This window comes from Macrobrachium rosenbergii, chromosome 15 (assembly GCF_040412425.1).
Source record: "Macrobrachium rosenbergii isolate ZJJX-2024 chromosome 15, ASM4041242v1, whole genome shotgun sequence".
Taxonomy (NCBI): Eukaryota; Metazoa; Arthropoda; class Malacostraca; order Decapoda; family Palaemonidae; genus Macrobrachium; species Macrobrachium rosenbergii.
Window position 1 is genome coordinate 58,294,102 of NC_089755.1, and position 15,196 is coordinate 58,309,297.

Consider the following 15,196-nt stretch of genomic DNA (forward strand, 5'->3'; position numbering starts at 1 on the left):
GCCGATAGTTACCAGCGCAGCGCCTAGCGCTTTTGACCAAGCGAGTATCTCTTCCTGTTTTATTTATATAAAATAAAAATAACATATACATACAATCTTTATTCACATAATCTACATTGATTAAATTCCATCCGTTTATAGAAGAAAACGTAAATAAATTGGGTAGTTTAAAGACGTAATTACTTTTACTTTTGCTGCTCAATATCAACAGTGTGATTACTGGTCTCTCGACGCGTCTCAAACGGGCTCATTCACCCAGAGAGTCTCGAGGTGATGAGACGTCGCGATTCGCGCTCCGTCGATTACGTTATAACGCTAGGACTATTGTTTCATTTATTTGTGTTTATGTGTTATTGAATGTTAATGAAGAACAAACATTGAATGTTAATGAACAACGAACTGCTCTGATGGATGTGAGCTGGGTTAAGTTACGAAGATAACTAGGAAGGGTAGTTTAGGCTGCCCGTGGTGTCATAGCCATGTCATCCAGGAGAGTCTGGCTAAACTACTTCACTTATTACAATGGAGAAGCTATTTGCTGTTAATTGAACAACTGTTCGTTGTATTCTTATATATTTCAAGCCTGACCATCGGAAAATACTAGCGTGGAGTAACGTAACATAGATTTATAAATTCAAGATGGAGATAGTTGGAAGTCTAGGCCTATAGGAATGTACTAACCGCAAATAAATGCAGTTTATCAGGAGATTGATGAATAATGTCTAGACATCTGTTTAGACAGAGCACAAAATACTAAATAACTAAGACACTAAACCTCCACACTAGTGTGAAGTAACGTAGCATTGATTTACAAGGGCAAGATGGAGAGGGGTGGAATCTAAGCACGTGTCTCGAAGCCTAGGCCTACAGAAATGCACTAACTGCAAGTAAATGCAATTTATCGGAATGATAATGAATAATGCATACACATCTGTTTAGACAGAACCCAAAATGCGAAATAACTAACCCACTAAGCCTCCGTAGAATGAAAAATACCAATATATGGAAGACGAAAAGAGAAAATCACCTGATCTACACGATGAATGAAGATCCTGAACAAGAAACTCCTCTGGAACATTTGATTGATTGATTGCAAGTTATCTGGCGTTATTCTCTGATGTCACAAGTACCAGGGTCACTGTCACCATGTCGAGAAGGTGGGTGATTGCAACGAGTCACTAGATTTTATAATATGTATATTTTTTACAATTTTTTTCCCGTATGTAAGGCGGCTTAGATTGAAGTAGAGTGACGAGGTGTCAGACGGTCTGGGGAAGGGGGTTGGGTGGGTTGCTGGTGGGGGGTGGGGTGGGGGGTTGTGTCCCTAATGGCGGCTAACCGGCTAGTCTAAATCTTTCTTTCATTTTGTCACAATTCTCGGACATTTTTGGGTAATATTTTGGAAATACTACCATTCCATTTATCGTTATGGGCTAACGGAATGGTCGACCATGACGTAAACGTTGTTTTTCCACGTACATATAATTAAAGTAGTGGTTATTTAGTTATTTATTTTATTTTTTACAAGTCATGACAAGTTAAAAGGACGGGGTGTAATATTTTGGTTGTTCAAGAATTACGTCAGAATATGAAGTATTGTGGTAATATTAAAACTGTCCACTTGTTTTATGTTAAATTTGGTTAAATTTCTATATTTTGATGTTAATCTTGGTTAAATTTGTTAAAGTATTGTATTTTGAAGTTATTATATATGAAGGAATGTAATATTTCGGTTGTTTTAGACTTCGGCCAGAATATGACGTATTGCGGTGATAGTACGACTGGCGTTAAAACTATCCAATTTTTTTATGTTAAATTTGGTTAAGTTTCTATATACTGATGTTAAATTTGGTTAGATTGGCTAAGGTCTGCCTTTTGAAGGTTAGTATATAAATGAAGGAATGTAATATACTGGTTGTTTTAGATTACGTCAGAATATGACGTATTGTGATAATATTACGATTGGTGTTAAAACTATCCACTTTTTTATGTTAAGTTTGGTTAAATTGATTTATTTTTATGTTAATTTTGGTTACATTTGTTGAGGTACTGTAATTTGAAGTCAGTATATATGGAGTGTGTCATTTTGGTTGATTTAGACTTAAGTCATAATATGACGTATTGTGGTAATATTACGATTGGCGTTAAAACTGTCCACTTTTTTATGTTAAATTTGGTTAAATTTTTATATTTTAATGTTAATTTTGATTAAATTTGTTAAATTACTGTATGTTGAAGTTAGTATATATGAAGGGGTGTAATATTTCAGTTGTTTTAGACTTAGGAGTATGACGTATTGTGGTAGTATTAAGATTGTGGTTAAACACAACCATTTTTTACGTTAAATTTCGGTTAAATTCGTTAAAGTACTGCATTTGAAATGTATTAAATATATGGTTACTACTTGAATGGGTGACCATGCGTAAACGTGTACTAAGCAAATTACAATGAAAAGGAGAACATTTCTTCCATAATAAAGACATGTTTGTGACATCACACACATTATGACGTCACTGGGCGAAGCCACATGGCTGGGCTTAACGGTTGAAGACACGTGCAAGGTATTTAAATCTGTTGCCCATTCGTCACCAATCTCTCTCTCTCTCTCTCTCTCTCTCTATCCTTAAGACAGGCGACGTTAGACCGGCAAGTTTTTATCGAGTGAGTCATAAAGTAATAATAATAATAATAATAATAATAATAATAATAATAATAATAATAATACGACAGTCGTCTCTTTAATCGACAGTAAGTAAGTAGTGTAGTAATAATAATAATAATAATAATAATAATAATAATGATAATAATAATAATAATAATAATAATAATATTGACAGAGCCCACTCTTTAAATGACAATAACATAGTATCATAACAGATAGCTATTCTATATTCTATAACAAATAGCTATTTCATATTCTATAACAAATAGCTCTCCTATATTCTATAACAAATACCTATTCTATATTCTATAACAAGCAGCTCTTCTATATTCTGCTAATCCGCTCGTGTAGATGATTATGGTTTAATGTCCACGGCTGTCTCATTCTGTGTCCAGTCGCCCGAGGGCCACGCCCTCCGGTTAATCTCTCGGGTTATCTCGCCTTCAGGAGAAATGTACACTAGGGATTACTATCTCTTGTATGATAATAAGCCATTTTTTAAGAGGTTGGTACAGTACTTTGCTCGCTTTTGCAAGGGACCTGGCTCGTGGTTCGATCCCAGGCCTGTTTTGCCCATCAGTTGACCCAACTGTGTGCTAGAGGGGTCTTCTGCTTTTTCAGTTTTCAGGAGGTTTAGGTGGGATGGGGTTGCTAGACCCAATGGCCTGATTGGCAGATGTTTAGGAGGCTATGGTTTGTATATAAATTGTATTATATATATATATATATATATATATATATATATATATATATATTATATATATATATACATATATACATACATACATACATACATACATACATACATACATACATACATACATACATACATAAATACAGCATTATGAAAATCATCATGACAACATTACAGTAATCATTTCAAATTTCGTGATTTTCCGAGCTGCTTTTGACAACGGAACGGAGACAAATCTAATTATGAATTATGAAGCTGAAGCGAAATGTGAGATACATGTTCAAGTGACACTCCCGCTGTGGGCGTGTTCGAGGAGGCGCGGGGGGGAGGGGGGGGTCTGCTTGTATTTTGGGCATGCTTTGTTCATACGTTTTCGGTAATGTTTGAGGAGAATCTCTCTCTCTCTCTCTCTCTCTCTCTCTCTCTCTTTATATATTTAAAACTGAATGGCGACCTGTTTCCCCCGTGGGGGAGGGGGCTAGCCTCCAGAACTGGTGTGACTGTTTTTTTTAACCAGCTACTCTCTCTCTCTCTCTCTCTCTCTCTCTCTCTCTCTCTCTCTCTCTCTCTCTCTCTCTCTCTCTCTCTCTCTCATTTGTAATAAGCCTTTTTTAAACTCACAAGTTAGTTATATAACTAATTTCTCAATTGTGCAATTTTATTAATATTTTTACATATTTTATGGAAAAATTGGGCTATTTTATTTTGCTATTTATTGATATTTTCTTTTTTGCTTTTATTTTACTTTTACTAAAATTACACTCCGGAGTAAAAAGGACAATGAGGGTCATGAAACAGAACTGATCTTATTTTCAAGACAAGGAGAGCTACTACTCGAGGTCGGGTGGAACAAAGTTTCATTTTCTCGGAGTTTTTTGTTTCCGTGGATCGTGGTGGAGTGGGAATGGGAGTAGGAGTAAGGGAGTGGGAGTAGGGGAGTAGGAACAGGGGAGCAGGAGTAGGAGAGTGGAAGTGAGAGTAGGGGAGTAGAAGTGGGAGTGGGAATTGGGGAGTGGGAGTAGTGGAGTGGCAGTGGTAGTTGGGGAGTGGGAGTGGGAGTTGCATTTGGTGAGTGGGGTGGGAGTGGAAAGTGGGAGTGGGATGGGTGAGTAAGTGGGAGTTGGAATGGGAGTGGTAAAGGGGGTAGGGGAGTGGGAGTGGGGATTAGGAATGGCATGGGAGAGGTACTGGGAGTGAGAATGGGAATTTGGGAGTGGGAATGGGAATGGGTTAGGTTAGTTACTCATCTTAACCTTCGTTCCAGTTGTTTAATGTTCAACCAAGTTGTTTTTAGTAGTAAGCAGTAGAAATTAATAGCTCTCTCTCTCTCTCTCTCTCTCTCTCTCTCTCTCTCTCTCTCTCTCTCTCTCTCTCTCTCTCTCTCTCAATAGGTGTCATCAAAATTAACGTAAGTGGCCCCCATACATTTTTAATCAGTACTTTTAATCAGTATACATATATGTATGTATGTATGTAAAGAAGTGTATGTATGTATGTAAAGAAGTGATATGTATATATGCATCTATATTATATATATATATATATATATATATATATATATATATATATATATATATATATATATATATATATATATAGTCTTATTTCTGGGTGGATGTATGTGACCATATATCTCAATGTATTTGTGTCTCATAAATCGTGAAGTCAAGAAAAGTCATACAGAGAGAGAGAGAGAGAGAGAGAGAGAGAGAGAGAGAGAGAGAGAGAGAGAGAGAGAGAGAGAGAAGCTCTTCAAGCATTCTTCACAAGCTTCGCACATTTATTTCCACTCGAGTTTCGTTCGCCATAAGTCTTGCAAGCATCGTTTTGTGTTTGTACGGATGCAATAAATTTCTTGTTTTTTTTCTCTCTTTTTTTTGTATTTTCCAGTCGGTTCCCGAGCTCTGCTTACGAGCTGGAAAGATGGAGGATTGTTTTTTTTATTTTTTTTTTAGTTTAAGTTCTTTTCAATGGATTTTAGTTTTTTTTTTGAGTAATGTCTGAGTGGGGTATATTATTTTGGGGGTTTGGTATAAAGTTAATAGATTTCCTTTGGAGATTTATAGCCATCTATCTATCTTTCTATATATCCGTCTATCTCTGTATATTTATATATGTATGTATATATATATATTTAATTATTTACTGGCATTCACCATTAATCTCTCTTTATATCATATATCACCAACGCGAAATAATGAAGCTATTAAACCATATACATTCATACATTTACACACGCATACATCCATACACTTACACACGCTCACATTCATACATTTAAACACAGACTTCACAAGGACTCATCAGGCGCATACACTCATATATTTGCCGAGCTGGAACGAGCGTGAAAACTCTCATGTTATTGTCTCCACTAAACGAAAGAGAATATTAGATCGTCTCCTCTTCTTCTTCTTCTTCTTTACAAAAAAAGCGTGGGACCCTCCACGGTCCTCCTGTCATTTACCCAAGCGTCAGGCGAAAGGAAGAAGAAGAAGAAGAAGAAGAAGAAGAAGAAGAAGTGTGTGTGCTCTTCAAAACACATGCTTTCCTCAAGAAGAAGAAGAAGAAGAAGAAGAATTAGTGTGGATGCTCTTCAAAACACATGCTTTACTCAGGGCTAATAGGCCGAGCATTAGAACTCTACTCCAGGGTTGCTTTGGCTCAAAGGAATAATTCATGTGGGCAACGACTAGCTTCGTTTGCTTAAAGGTGTGGTCTCTGTGCTTTTTTTTTTTTTTGTCTTTTGCTCTGTTGGTTCGACCCAAACATTTAAGCGTCGACACTCTTAGGTGCGTATATTTTTCTTTTTCTAGGTTTAATCCCCTGTTGGGGTCGCTGTTTTTTTTAAGGCTTCAGCTAGCTGTTTTTGCTGTGAATTGTTCATTTCGTTATTGGGTTTAGGCGGATGTTTTCTAGATGGTTGTTTTTTCATGTCTCAAAACCACCTTGTTTATCCGGGCTTGGGACCAGCACTAAATTAGGCTGGCTATCCCCGCCCCATGGCTAGTGTTTTTTTTTTTTTTTTTTTTACATACTGTACACATGCACTTTAATAATACATTTCATACGTCCATGCCTACATGCAAAGCTCTGTATATACGATTGAATAAGTAGTTATTTCAGCAGAGAAGTAAACAAATGGTTTTAAGAGCAAATGTTTTCAAATTGCAAGTAGAACTCACTCTCTTCTCTTCTCCTGAAATATTGAAATCGACCCTAGTTCTCCACAGCAGCTTAAAACAATTCCCTTTGGAGTGCAATCACACCGTTCAGCCGTGGGGCCAAGGACATTTGGCTAACACCCCTCTAGAATCCCAGCACAAAGTTTAATGTCAAGACCTAAAATTCACAACCCTAAGATAAAAATGCACAGAACTTACTCTTTCTCCTTCCCTGAACTCTTGAAATCGACCTTTGTTCTCCACAGCAGCTGAAAACAATTCCCTTTGGAGTGCAGTCAGGTCGTGTCCTTGGGAGTTTGCTCCATTCACCTGCCTCGTTTGGCATTCTGTAAACAGCAGGACTAAATTGGGAGGGTTTAGGACCAACTTCTGTGGTGGGGCAGGTGGAAACATCTGCATTCTTTCTACTGATTCTGAGCAGATGTAGCTTGAAGAACCCTGCCATCAGAATTGATCCCTGACTTGGATAAGAAGGAAAGGTTATTGAAAGGGCTAATTACTCTATAGGAATATCAGGCATTACTGCAACTTGCAACGAAGCTGTGCGATCCGGTGCAAGGTCTTGAGTAGTCCTGAAAGGTATCAGACTTAAACAAGCACAAATAAGCGAGAGTTCAGTTTCGCCACCAATATTGGTATTTTAGTCCAGAAGTTCGTCGACAAGATGCTGAGAGGCTTCAGAAAGTTCTTGTGTAATGTCCTTTACCGATTCCGTGAATTGAATCTCATTTGGTTTTTATTTCTATTTTTATTTGATTTTGTATACTATTGTTTGTTATTTTTTAGTAATTATGGTTTTTACTTAATTTTTCATATTATTATTTAACCCATCTGAGCGTTGAGTGGAAAGATATCTGTTGTGTAAAGATTATTTGATTTTTCAGGAGAATTTATAAGGACCTCAAATGAAGCATTAGTGCTGTTTTAACCTTTGTGTTTCTTTATTCCTGTCTTTTTAACAGTACCTCCTCCTCCTCCTCCTCCTCCTCCTCCTCCTCCTCCTCCTCCTCCTCCTCCTCCTCCTCCTCCTCCTCCTCCTCCTCCTCCTACTGCCCAACCAAACCAATCCTTCGACCACTTCATCCTCTCTCTCTCTCTCTCTCTCTCTCTCTCTCTCTCTCTCTCTCTCTCTCTCTCTCTCTGTTTTCAAGATGTCTCCCGATGTTGGTCGAGAACTAAGGCGTTTCAACCTGTCGACACTATTCGAGAGGAGAGAGGCCTCACTCTGGTTTACATATGCGTATACGAGTGTGTGTGTGTATTTATATAATATATATATATATAAATATATACATTGTATATATACTGTATATATATATATATATATATATATATATATATATATATATATATATATATATATATATATATATATATATATATATATATAGAGAGAGAGAGAGAGAGAGAGAGAGAGAGAGAGAGAGAGAGAGAGAGAGAGAGAGAGAGAGAGAGAGAGAGAAATCCTGTCATATACATCTCGTTTAATGTCTACCGGAGTTTACCCAACTCGGTAGGCATCTAGACTTGAGGTTCCTGAATATTTCACTGAGAACTTTGTCTTTTTTTTTTTTTCAGTTGTATTTTTTATTAGTCCGAAGAAAGTCGTTTCTGAAATTCCTCTTTTTCTTCTGTCGTCTCTTAAAGTTTCCGCTGGTAGTTGATGGCAATTTTTTATTATGTGATTTTTGAATGACCGGGAGTTATTCTTCAATGGTGCGGTTTTATTTTACTGGGTAGGTCTGGAGCAAGGTTGACTTCGATGTCTGATGTCTGAGGACGTCAGTTCGAGACTTCCTTTAAAGCCCCTTCCCACCACCAAAAAAAAAAAAAATTGAGAAGTGGAAGGTCAGGTCATGACCTTTTTGATGTCCCCTCCAAAAATTAGAGGGGGAACAGAGTGTCAGGTCATGCCCTTTTAGGTGCCCCTCCCAGACAAAAAGAGGAGAATCATAGGGTCAGGTCATAACCTTTTTAGCGTCCCCTCCCCCCACGAAACAGAGAAGCAGAGGGTCAGGTCATGACCTTTTTTGGTGGCCTTGTCCAAAGACCATAACTTTACTGATACCCCCAAAATGGAGTACAATCAGAGTGTCCACCTTTTTTGGTGCCCTCTAAATAAGAAACATAGGTTCAGGTCATGACCTTTTTGTCCAAATCTCCCACAGTTCATGACCCCCATCTCAAAACAATCTAACCTCCTCATTTGGAGATGACATCACCCCGGTCCTAAAAACCTATTTTTAGGGTAACGCAGCCTCCCTGGGGCAATCCCCACCGCTAGATCTCTCAGGGGCGATCTAATTAAGGCAGGGTACTTTTGATGACGACGAATGCAGGGAGAGAGAGAGAGAGAGAGAGAGAGAGAGAGAGAGAGATAAAGTAACTGGAGAAGTTATTCGGGTGCTGGGGAAATGTGAAGAAGCCGTGAAGAAGGGACGACACAAAGTTCCTTCTTGGTGGATTTGATGCTTCGGTGGATGTGTGTGTGTGTGAGAGTGAGAATCTCTCTCTCTCTCTCTCTCTCTCTCTCTCTCTAATTACGAAGGGTCGGAGAACATCTAGCAGCTCATCATAAGTGAAGCCAAGAACTTAGTAGTGGCCCGGTCCATTAGCGATGGCTCTGCTACTAGCTGTTGTATGTCAGCTTGTTCGTGTGTGTGTGTGTGCGTGTACACTCGACTCCCAAGAGGAGGAGGAGGAGGAGGAGGAGGAGGAGGAGGAGGTTCTTCTTTGTCTCTCACTTGTCGTCTTGTCCGGAACAACTTTGAATGTTGCCATTTGCGCCCAGGGTTCCCTGGAGATGTGATGAGATGTGATGGGAAATGATGTGTTTGTTGATGTTCTGGGCGTGTGCTCAGGAGTTGGAGAAGATGAAATTGATGTTGGTTTTACAGATGATGTGTTTATGTACACACATGCACACACACACACACACACACACATACATATATATATATATATATATATATATATATATATATATATATATATATATATATATATATATATGTATATATATATATATACATGTATATATATATATATGTATATGCTTAAAATGTATGTTGTATATATAAATGTATGTGTAAATATTCATACATACATACATACATACATATATATGTGTATGCTAAAATATTGTAAATATGTTGTAGTGTCGAGTTTTCATTAATGTGTAAATATTCATGCATACATGTCTCTCCTTGAGTCTCTCTATCTCTCTCTATGCTCAAAATATTCAAAGAGAAATATGTTGTTTCCTAAAACTTTGTCGATTTTGTGATTGTCGAGAGATAAGAAAATCTCTCTCTCTCTCTCTCTCTCTCTCTCTCTCTCTCTCTCTCTCTCTCTCTCAAGTGTCATCATCCGGGAAACCTCAATGATGAGAGAGGTGAGGAGGGTTAACGACCGTGGCCCAGTATTTTTGGGGATTTGAAGTCTGGGGGTGATTGAAATATACAGGTGGGCGAAAGTGGGATATTTTAAAGAAGTATGGACTCGGGAAGAAGAGGAGAAGAAGAAGAAGAAGATGGTGGGAATTATTTATGCACTGATGTAAATTGGGGAAAATCAGCAAGGGGAGAATTGTAGTAATGGATTTAAGGGAAAATTAGAAATAATATAAGTGGGAGTTGAATTAAATGTGAAATATGCCTGGATTTAAGGAGATTAATTAGAAATATATATATATATATATATATATATATATATATATTATATATAGTTGAAGATATATATATATATTAAATGGTGATATATATGCCTATATATATATATATATATATATATATATATATATATATATATATATATATATATATATATATATATATATATATATATATATATATATATATATATATATATATATATATATATATATATTTACATACACACACAGACTCACACACACACACACACATATAACCCACTTTGAAGCCCACAACCATTTACGTGAAATTCCTCTTTGAATCATAATTCTCTTCACAGCTCTCGTACGAAAACAAACATCAAAATAGCTGCTGTCACAGATGCCACGTAGATAGCAATGTAATCGTTTTGTTTTGCATAATAAACTCGGTACTTTCCGTGCTTCGTGAAGCGCGATGAATTATGGGAACGAGCGAAGACTTAGCAAAAACTTACTCTCTACACTGTCTACACCATCTCCCTAGGGAGCTTAGTTTGTGGGTGTGTAGCGTTGAACAGTTGTGTCCGATATATTTTTGGCAAAATAAGTTCCTGGTTAATTTTAGATTCGCATAATTCCTGAAGGCGCGTTCTATTTATGGCGCGAAGGCCGAGGAAAGGAGATGATTTAGTTTGATAATAGTTAGGGTGCGTCCACGCTGCAGTAGAACATGTCATCAACATGTCGGCAAATTATCGCAAACATGATGGCAACTTGTTGCTCACATAGCACAAACGTGTTGGATGCAAGTTGACGATGATTTCGTGCGACGGTAGTTAATGTGCGTCCACGCTGCAGTAGAACATTTCATCAACATGTCGGCAAATTATCGTAAACATGTTGGCAACTTGTTGCTCACATATCACATACATGTTGGATGCAAGTCGACGATGATTTAGTGCGACAGTAGTTAGGGTGCGTCCACACTGCAGTAGAACATATCATCAACAGGTCAGCAACTTATTGCACACATGTTGGTAACTTGTCACTCACAAATCACAAACATATTGGATAATAGTCGACGATGATTTAGTGCGACAGTATTCTAGTGCTGCAGTAGAACATGTTATCAAAACGTAGGCAACTTATTGCGCACATGTCGGTAACATGTCACTCACATACGCAGACATGTTGGATACATGTCGACGACTTATTTAGCAGTTCCAAATAGAGCTTCGCACGACTTTTAAAGATGCATTGAAGAGGCTTAACTGAAACGGGAAAATATAGTTAGAAGAAAACGCATTGAAGAATAGATCAGGGAAAATGGATAAAAAAGGAAAAATAAATAGATAAAATAAATATAGTAAAATAATCTGCAAGAAAAGGGGGAGGAATTCGAGAAACAGCAGAGATTTTTTTTAGGGATTTTTGGGGATTCTTTAGGGATCTGAATAGCTTAGTGAAAGTGGTAAGAGGGAAGAAGAAATCTCCGAAGGGGATAGAAGGGCTGGAAAAGGGAACTAGAGAGAAATGTAGATAGAAAACCTGAATATGAATATTTAAATAATAAACTTGTGAGAGAGAGATGAAAAAGATGTCCCAGAATAGCAGTGTATATCTAAAATTCATGTTTTTCTTTTTATTATTTTAATGTTTGTTCTGATGGCTATCAGTGCTTCCTTTGTTTACCTCTTGATATTCTATATATATATATATATATATATATATATATATATATATATATATATATATATATATATATATATATATATATATTAATTTCAAAACACTCCTTATATTTCACTGACCAAGAATCGTAAGTGAAAATCAGATCATAAATTTTTCATGTAAATCTCTTATGGTGTTATGCTGTCCATTATACTTGTAAAACAATGCTCTCTCTCTCTCTCTCTCTCTCTCTCTCTCTCTCTCTCTCTCTCTCTCTCTCTCTCTCTCTCTCATCATTCGAAACAGTTAAATCTAAATATTCGAAAATGTTTGTTTTAACTTTGTAACACATTTACTTCTCTCTCTCTCTCTCTCTCTCTCTCTCTCTCTCTCTCTCTCTCTCTCTCTCTCTCTCTCTCTCTCTCTCTCTAGTCATTCATACGAGACACTGCATATGGTAATGTGTCTGTGTACCTTGGCAAGCCTGCATTTTCTCAAGTATTTTCCTGAATAAAGAGTGTATCTGCAGTCGAGTCAAGAATCGTGCAATCGGTATATTTGGCAACACGTCTTAGAAAGTTAAACTTTAGATCAAGTATTTTAACCTAAACTGCTTGCTCCTTCTAGGGATGGGAGATAAGTTATAAGGGCTTGATTGAACTGCATAAGGAATTTTCATCGTTAGTTTTGAATTTAAATTTAAAACTTAACAAAAATTAGTGTTTCTTCTAGGTGAGTCCAGTCCTTTCAGTTTAAAACTAATTACGAGAATTAAGGTTACTTATAGTTTAATTAAGCACCTTAAATTTAAAACTAATGGTAAGAGTTTGTTTCCTCTAGTTCAATTCAGCTCCTTAAATTTAAAACTAATAATTATGACAATTAGTAACTTATATTCAATTATTAAAGTCTTAATTTAGGCAGAAGGAACTCCAGTTTTCATAATTAGTTTACAAAGCTTAACTGAACTAGAGGAAAAGTTCTCATTATTATTTTTAATTTCAAAAGGCATAAATGGAGTACAAGTTACTTCAATTCTTATTATTTGTTTCAAATGTAAGAGTCAGAATTGAACTTTAAAATTCAAGGAGTCCAGTCAGACTAGATGAAATATTTATCATTATTTTTAAATTAGTGTCTCAGCTGAACGAGAACCAACTCTCATTGTTGATTTCAAACTGAAAGGGCTTAATTGAACCAGAAGGATTGTTTATAATTAGTTTCCGTTGATGGAGAATTAGATAAGCGAACGGGCGGTAGATTTTGCCATTTCATCACTCATTAATAGATGCTGACGGTTTTAGAAATATTTTCTTCGTTAAAAGGGAAGTTAAAATGGCTGATCTGCATTTAACCTGTATCTGAATACGTAAGATGCTAAAATGTCATATTTCTGGTTACTGTCAGGAGTCGATTGGTTATTTGTGTGCTGAAAGTTTAATTAATATGGTTTTTAAAATTGAAATACTAGTGTAATGGACGTCGTGTTTCAGTTATTTTTGTAACTCAAAGAACATTAAAAACTCGAAACAGGCTGGTTTAAAAATAAGACGATCCATGAATTTTTTATGATTTAGAAAACTGACGTTAATGAAAAAAACTGATTTTTTCAAATGATAGAAATTAATATTGCTGAGTCAGCAAGAGATTTAATTTTCATTGTCCCAAAGAACTCCATTTATATCTGGAAAAAACAACAATTGATATAACGATCATTATTATTATCATTACCATTATAATTATTCATTAATCTCTTAAGTTTTTCCTAATGCTCATATAATTACAAAAATAACTGAAATCTGATATAAAATTTTCATAAAATAGCAAACCACTGAATATGGCCCAAAGAAACTTCTTGCATCAATTATAAGGCATCCTTTAATAAAATGATTGACAGCAGTTGATTGGCGTATTTCTCATCAGCACTGATTGTACTGCCTTTTTCCAATCCCCGCCCAAACCCCCGACTGGGCTATTGTGAATAATAAACTTTCTTGTATTTATTCACAAAAGGGAAAACTTCTGTTTATTCAGTACTTGTTTTGTCTGGGATTAAAATTCGACGTCATTTTGACCCGTACACATAGGAAATATCTCTCTAGAGTAACCTTCTGGTTGCCTAGTTTTACTTTACCTTTCACTATTCTAGAATAGTAGAATTATAAGCTTTACTTTACCCTACACTATTCTAGGATAGTAGAATTATAAGTTTTACTTTGCCCTACACTATTCTAGGATAGTAGAATTATAAGATTTACTATGCCCTACGCTATTCTAGAACGGTAGACTCTAGAACTAATTAAAGGCTTTGTAAATCATAATTTTCCTTCTCTCTCTCTCTCTCTCTCTCTCAGCAAAACTTTCAACAGAATTCATTTAAAGAGTATAATAGGTGAAATCTGAGTTATTAATGGAAAGCAAAGGGCATCAGGTTGCCCAGCCCCGAAGCTTCTGTTTAATTAGTGAATTATTAAAGTCTCGGAGTAAACTAACCTAAGGCAATGTCCGGGCAAACAGTTATAGAGTGTTTGTTCAATTGCTTGACGGGAGGAAAGGGGTGGGCGATTAGGATGGGTAGGAAGGAAGGAAGGAAGGAAGAAAGGATGGGAGGAAGGAAGTGATCTGAAATGTCTGAGTTCTCTCTCTCTCTCTCTCTCTCTCTCTCTCTCTCTCTCTCTCTCTCACACATATTTATCAATGTACATCATACAATGAATTGATATCATCATTCATATTGAATATGAATGCTGTCAGAATTTAACAAAAATGTAGCTTTTGTAAAGACTCTCTCTCTCTCTCTCTCTCTCTCTCTCTCTCTCTCTCTCTCTCTCTCTCTCTCTCTCTCTCTCTCAGAGACTTTTGGCGTTATTTAACGTTTTCTTTATTTTCTTTACAGGTACGTGCGTAATGTTGGGAGTTGTTTTGTCCATAAAGAAAGGTAAGATTGGATTTTATAAAATTTTCAAGATTTTTTTGTATTATTCTATGGCTTATATAATATATATATATATATATATATATATATATATATATATATATATATATATATATATATATATATATATATATATATATATATATATATATATATATATATATATATATATATATATATATATATATATATATAAGTAACCAACACACCATCACGTGTGGAACAAAAATAAATTTCTGACTCGCATCGGGATCGAACCCAGGTCTGTCAGTTGAAAGACGAGACTGTGCTTGGCTGGCAGCTGTCTCGCCTTTCAATTGAAAGACCTCATCCTGATGGCTTGGTTATGTAAACTATCGGGTTTTTAGATATTTCTTTTTTTACGTGATGTTGATAGTTCGCATCTTAATTGATTCCT

The 15,196-nt window shown here is 36.1% G+C and overlaps 1 protein-coding gene across 1 annotated transcript in view; it reads left to right on the forward strand.

Moving 5' to 3' along the window:
• The first annotated feature begins 249 nt into the window (after positions 1 to 249).
• The window catches only part of Dpp10 (Dipeptidyl peptidase 10), a 619,010-nt gene continuing 604,063 nt past the window's right edge, over positions 250 to 15,196 (forward strand). The window contains exon 1 of the mRNA XM_067118072.1: positions 250 to 1,157. The gene's annotated coding sequence lies outside the window, so the exon portion shown is untranslated. The remainder of the gene's footprint in view (positions 1,158 to 15,196) is intronic.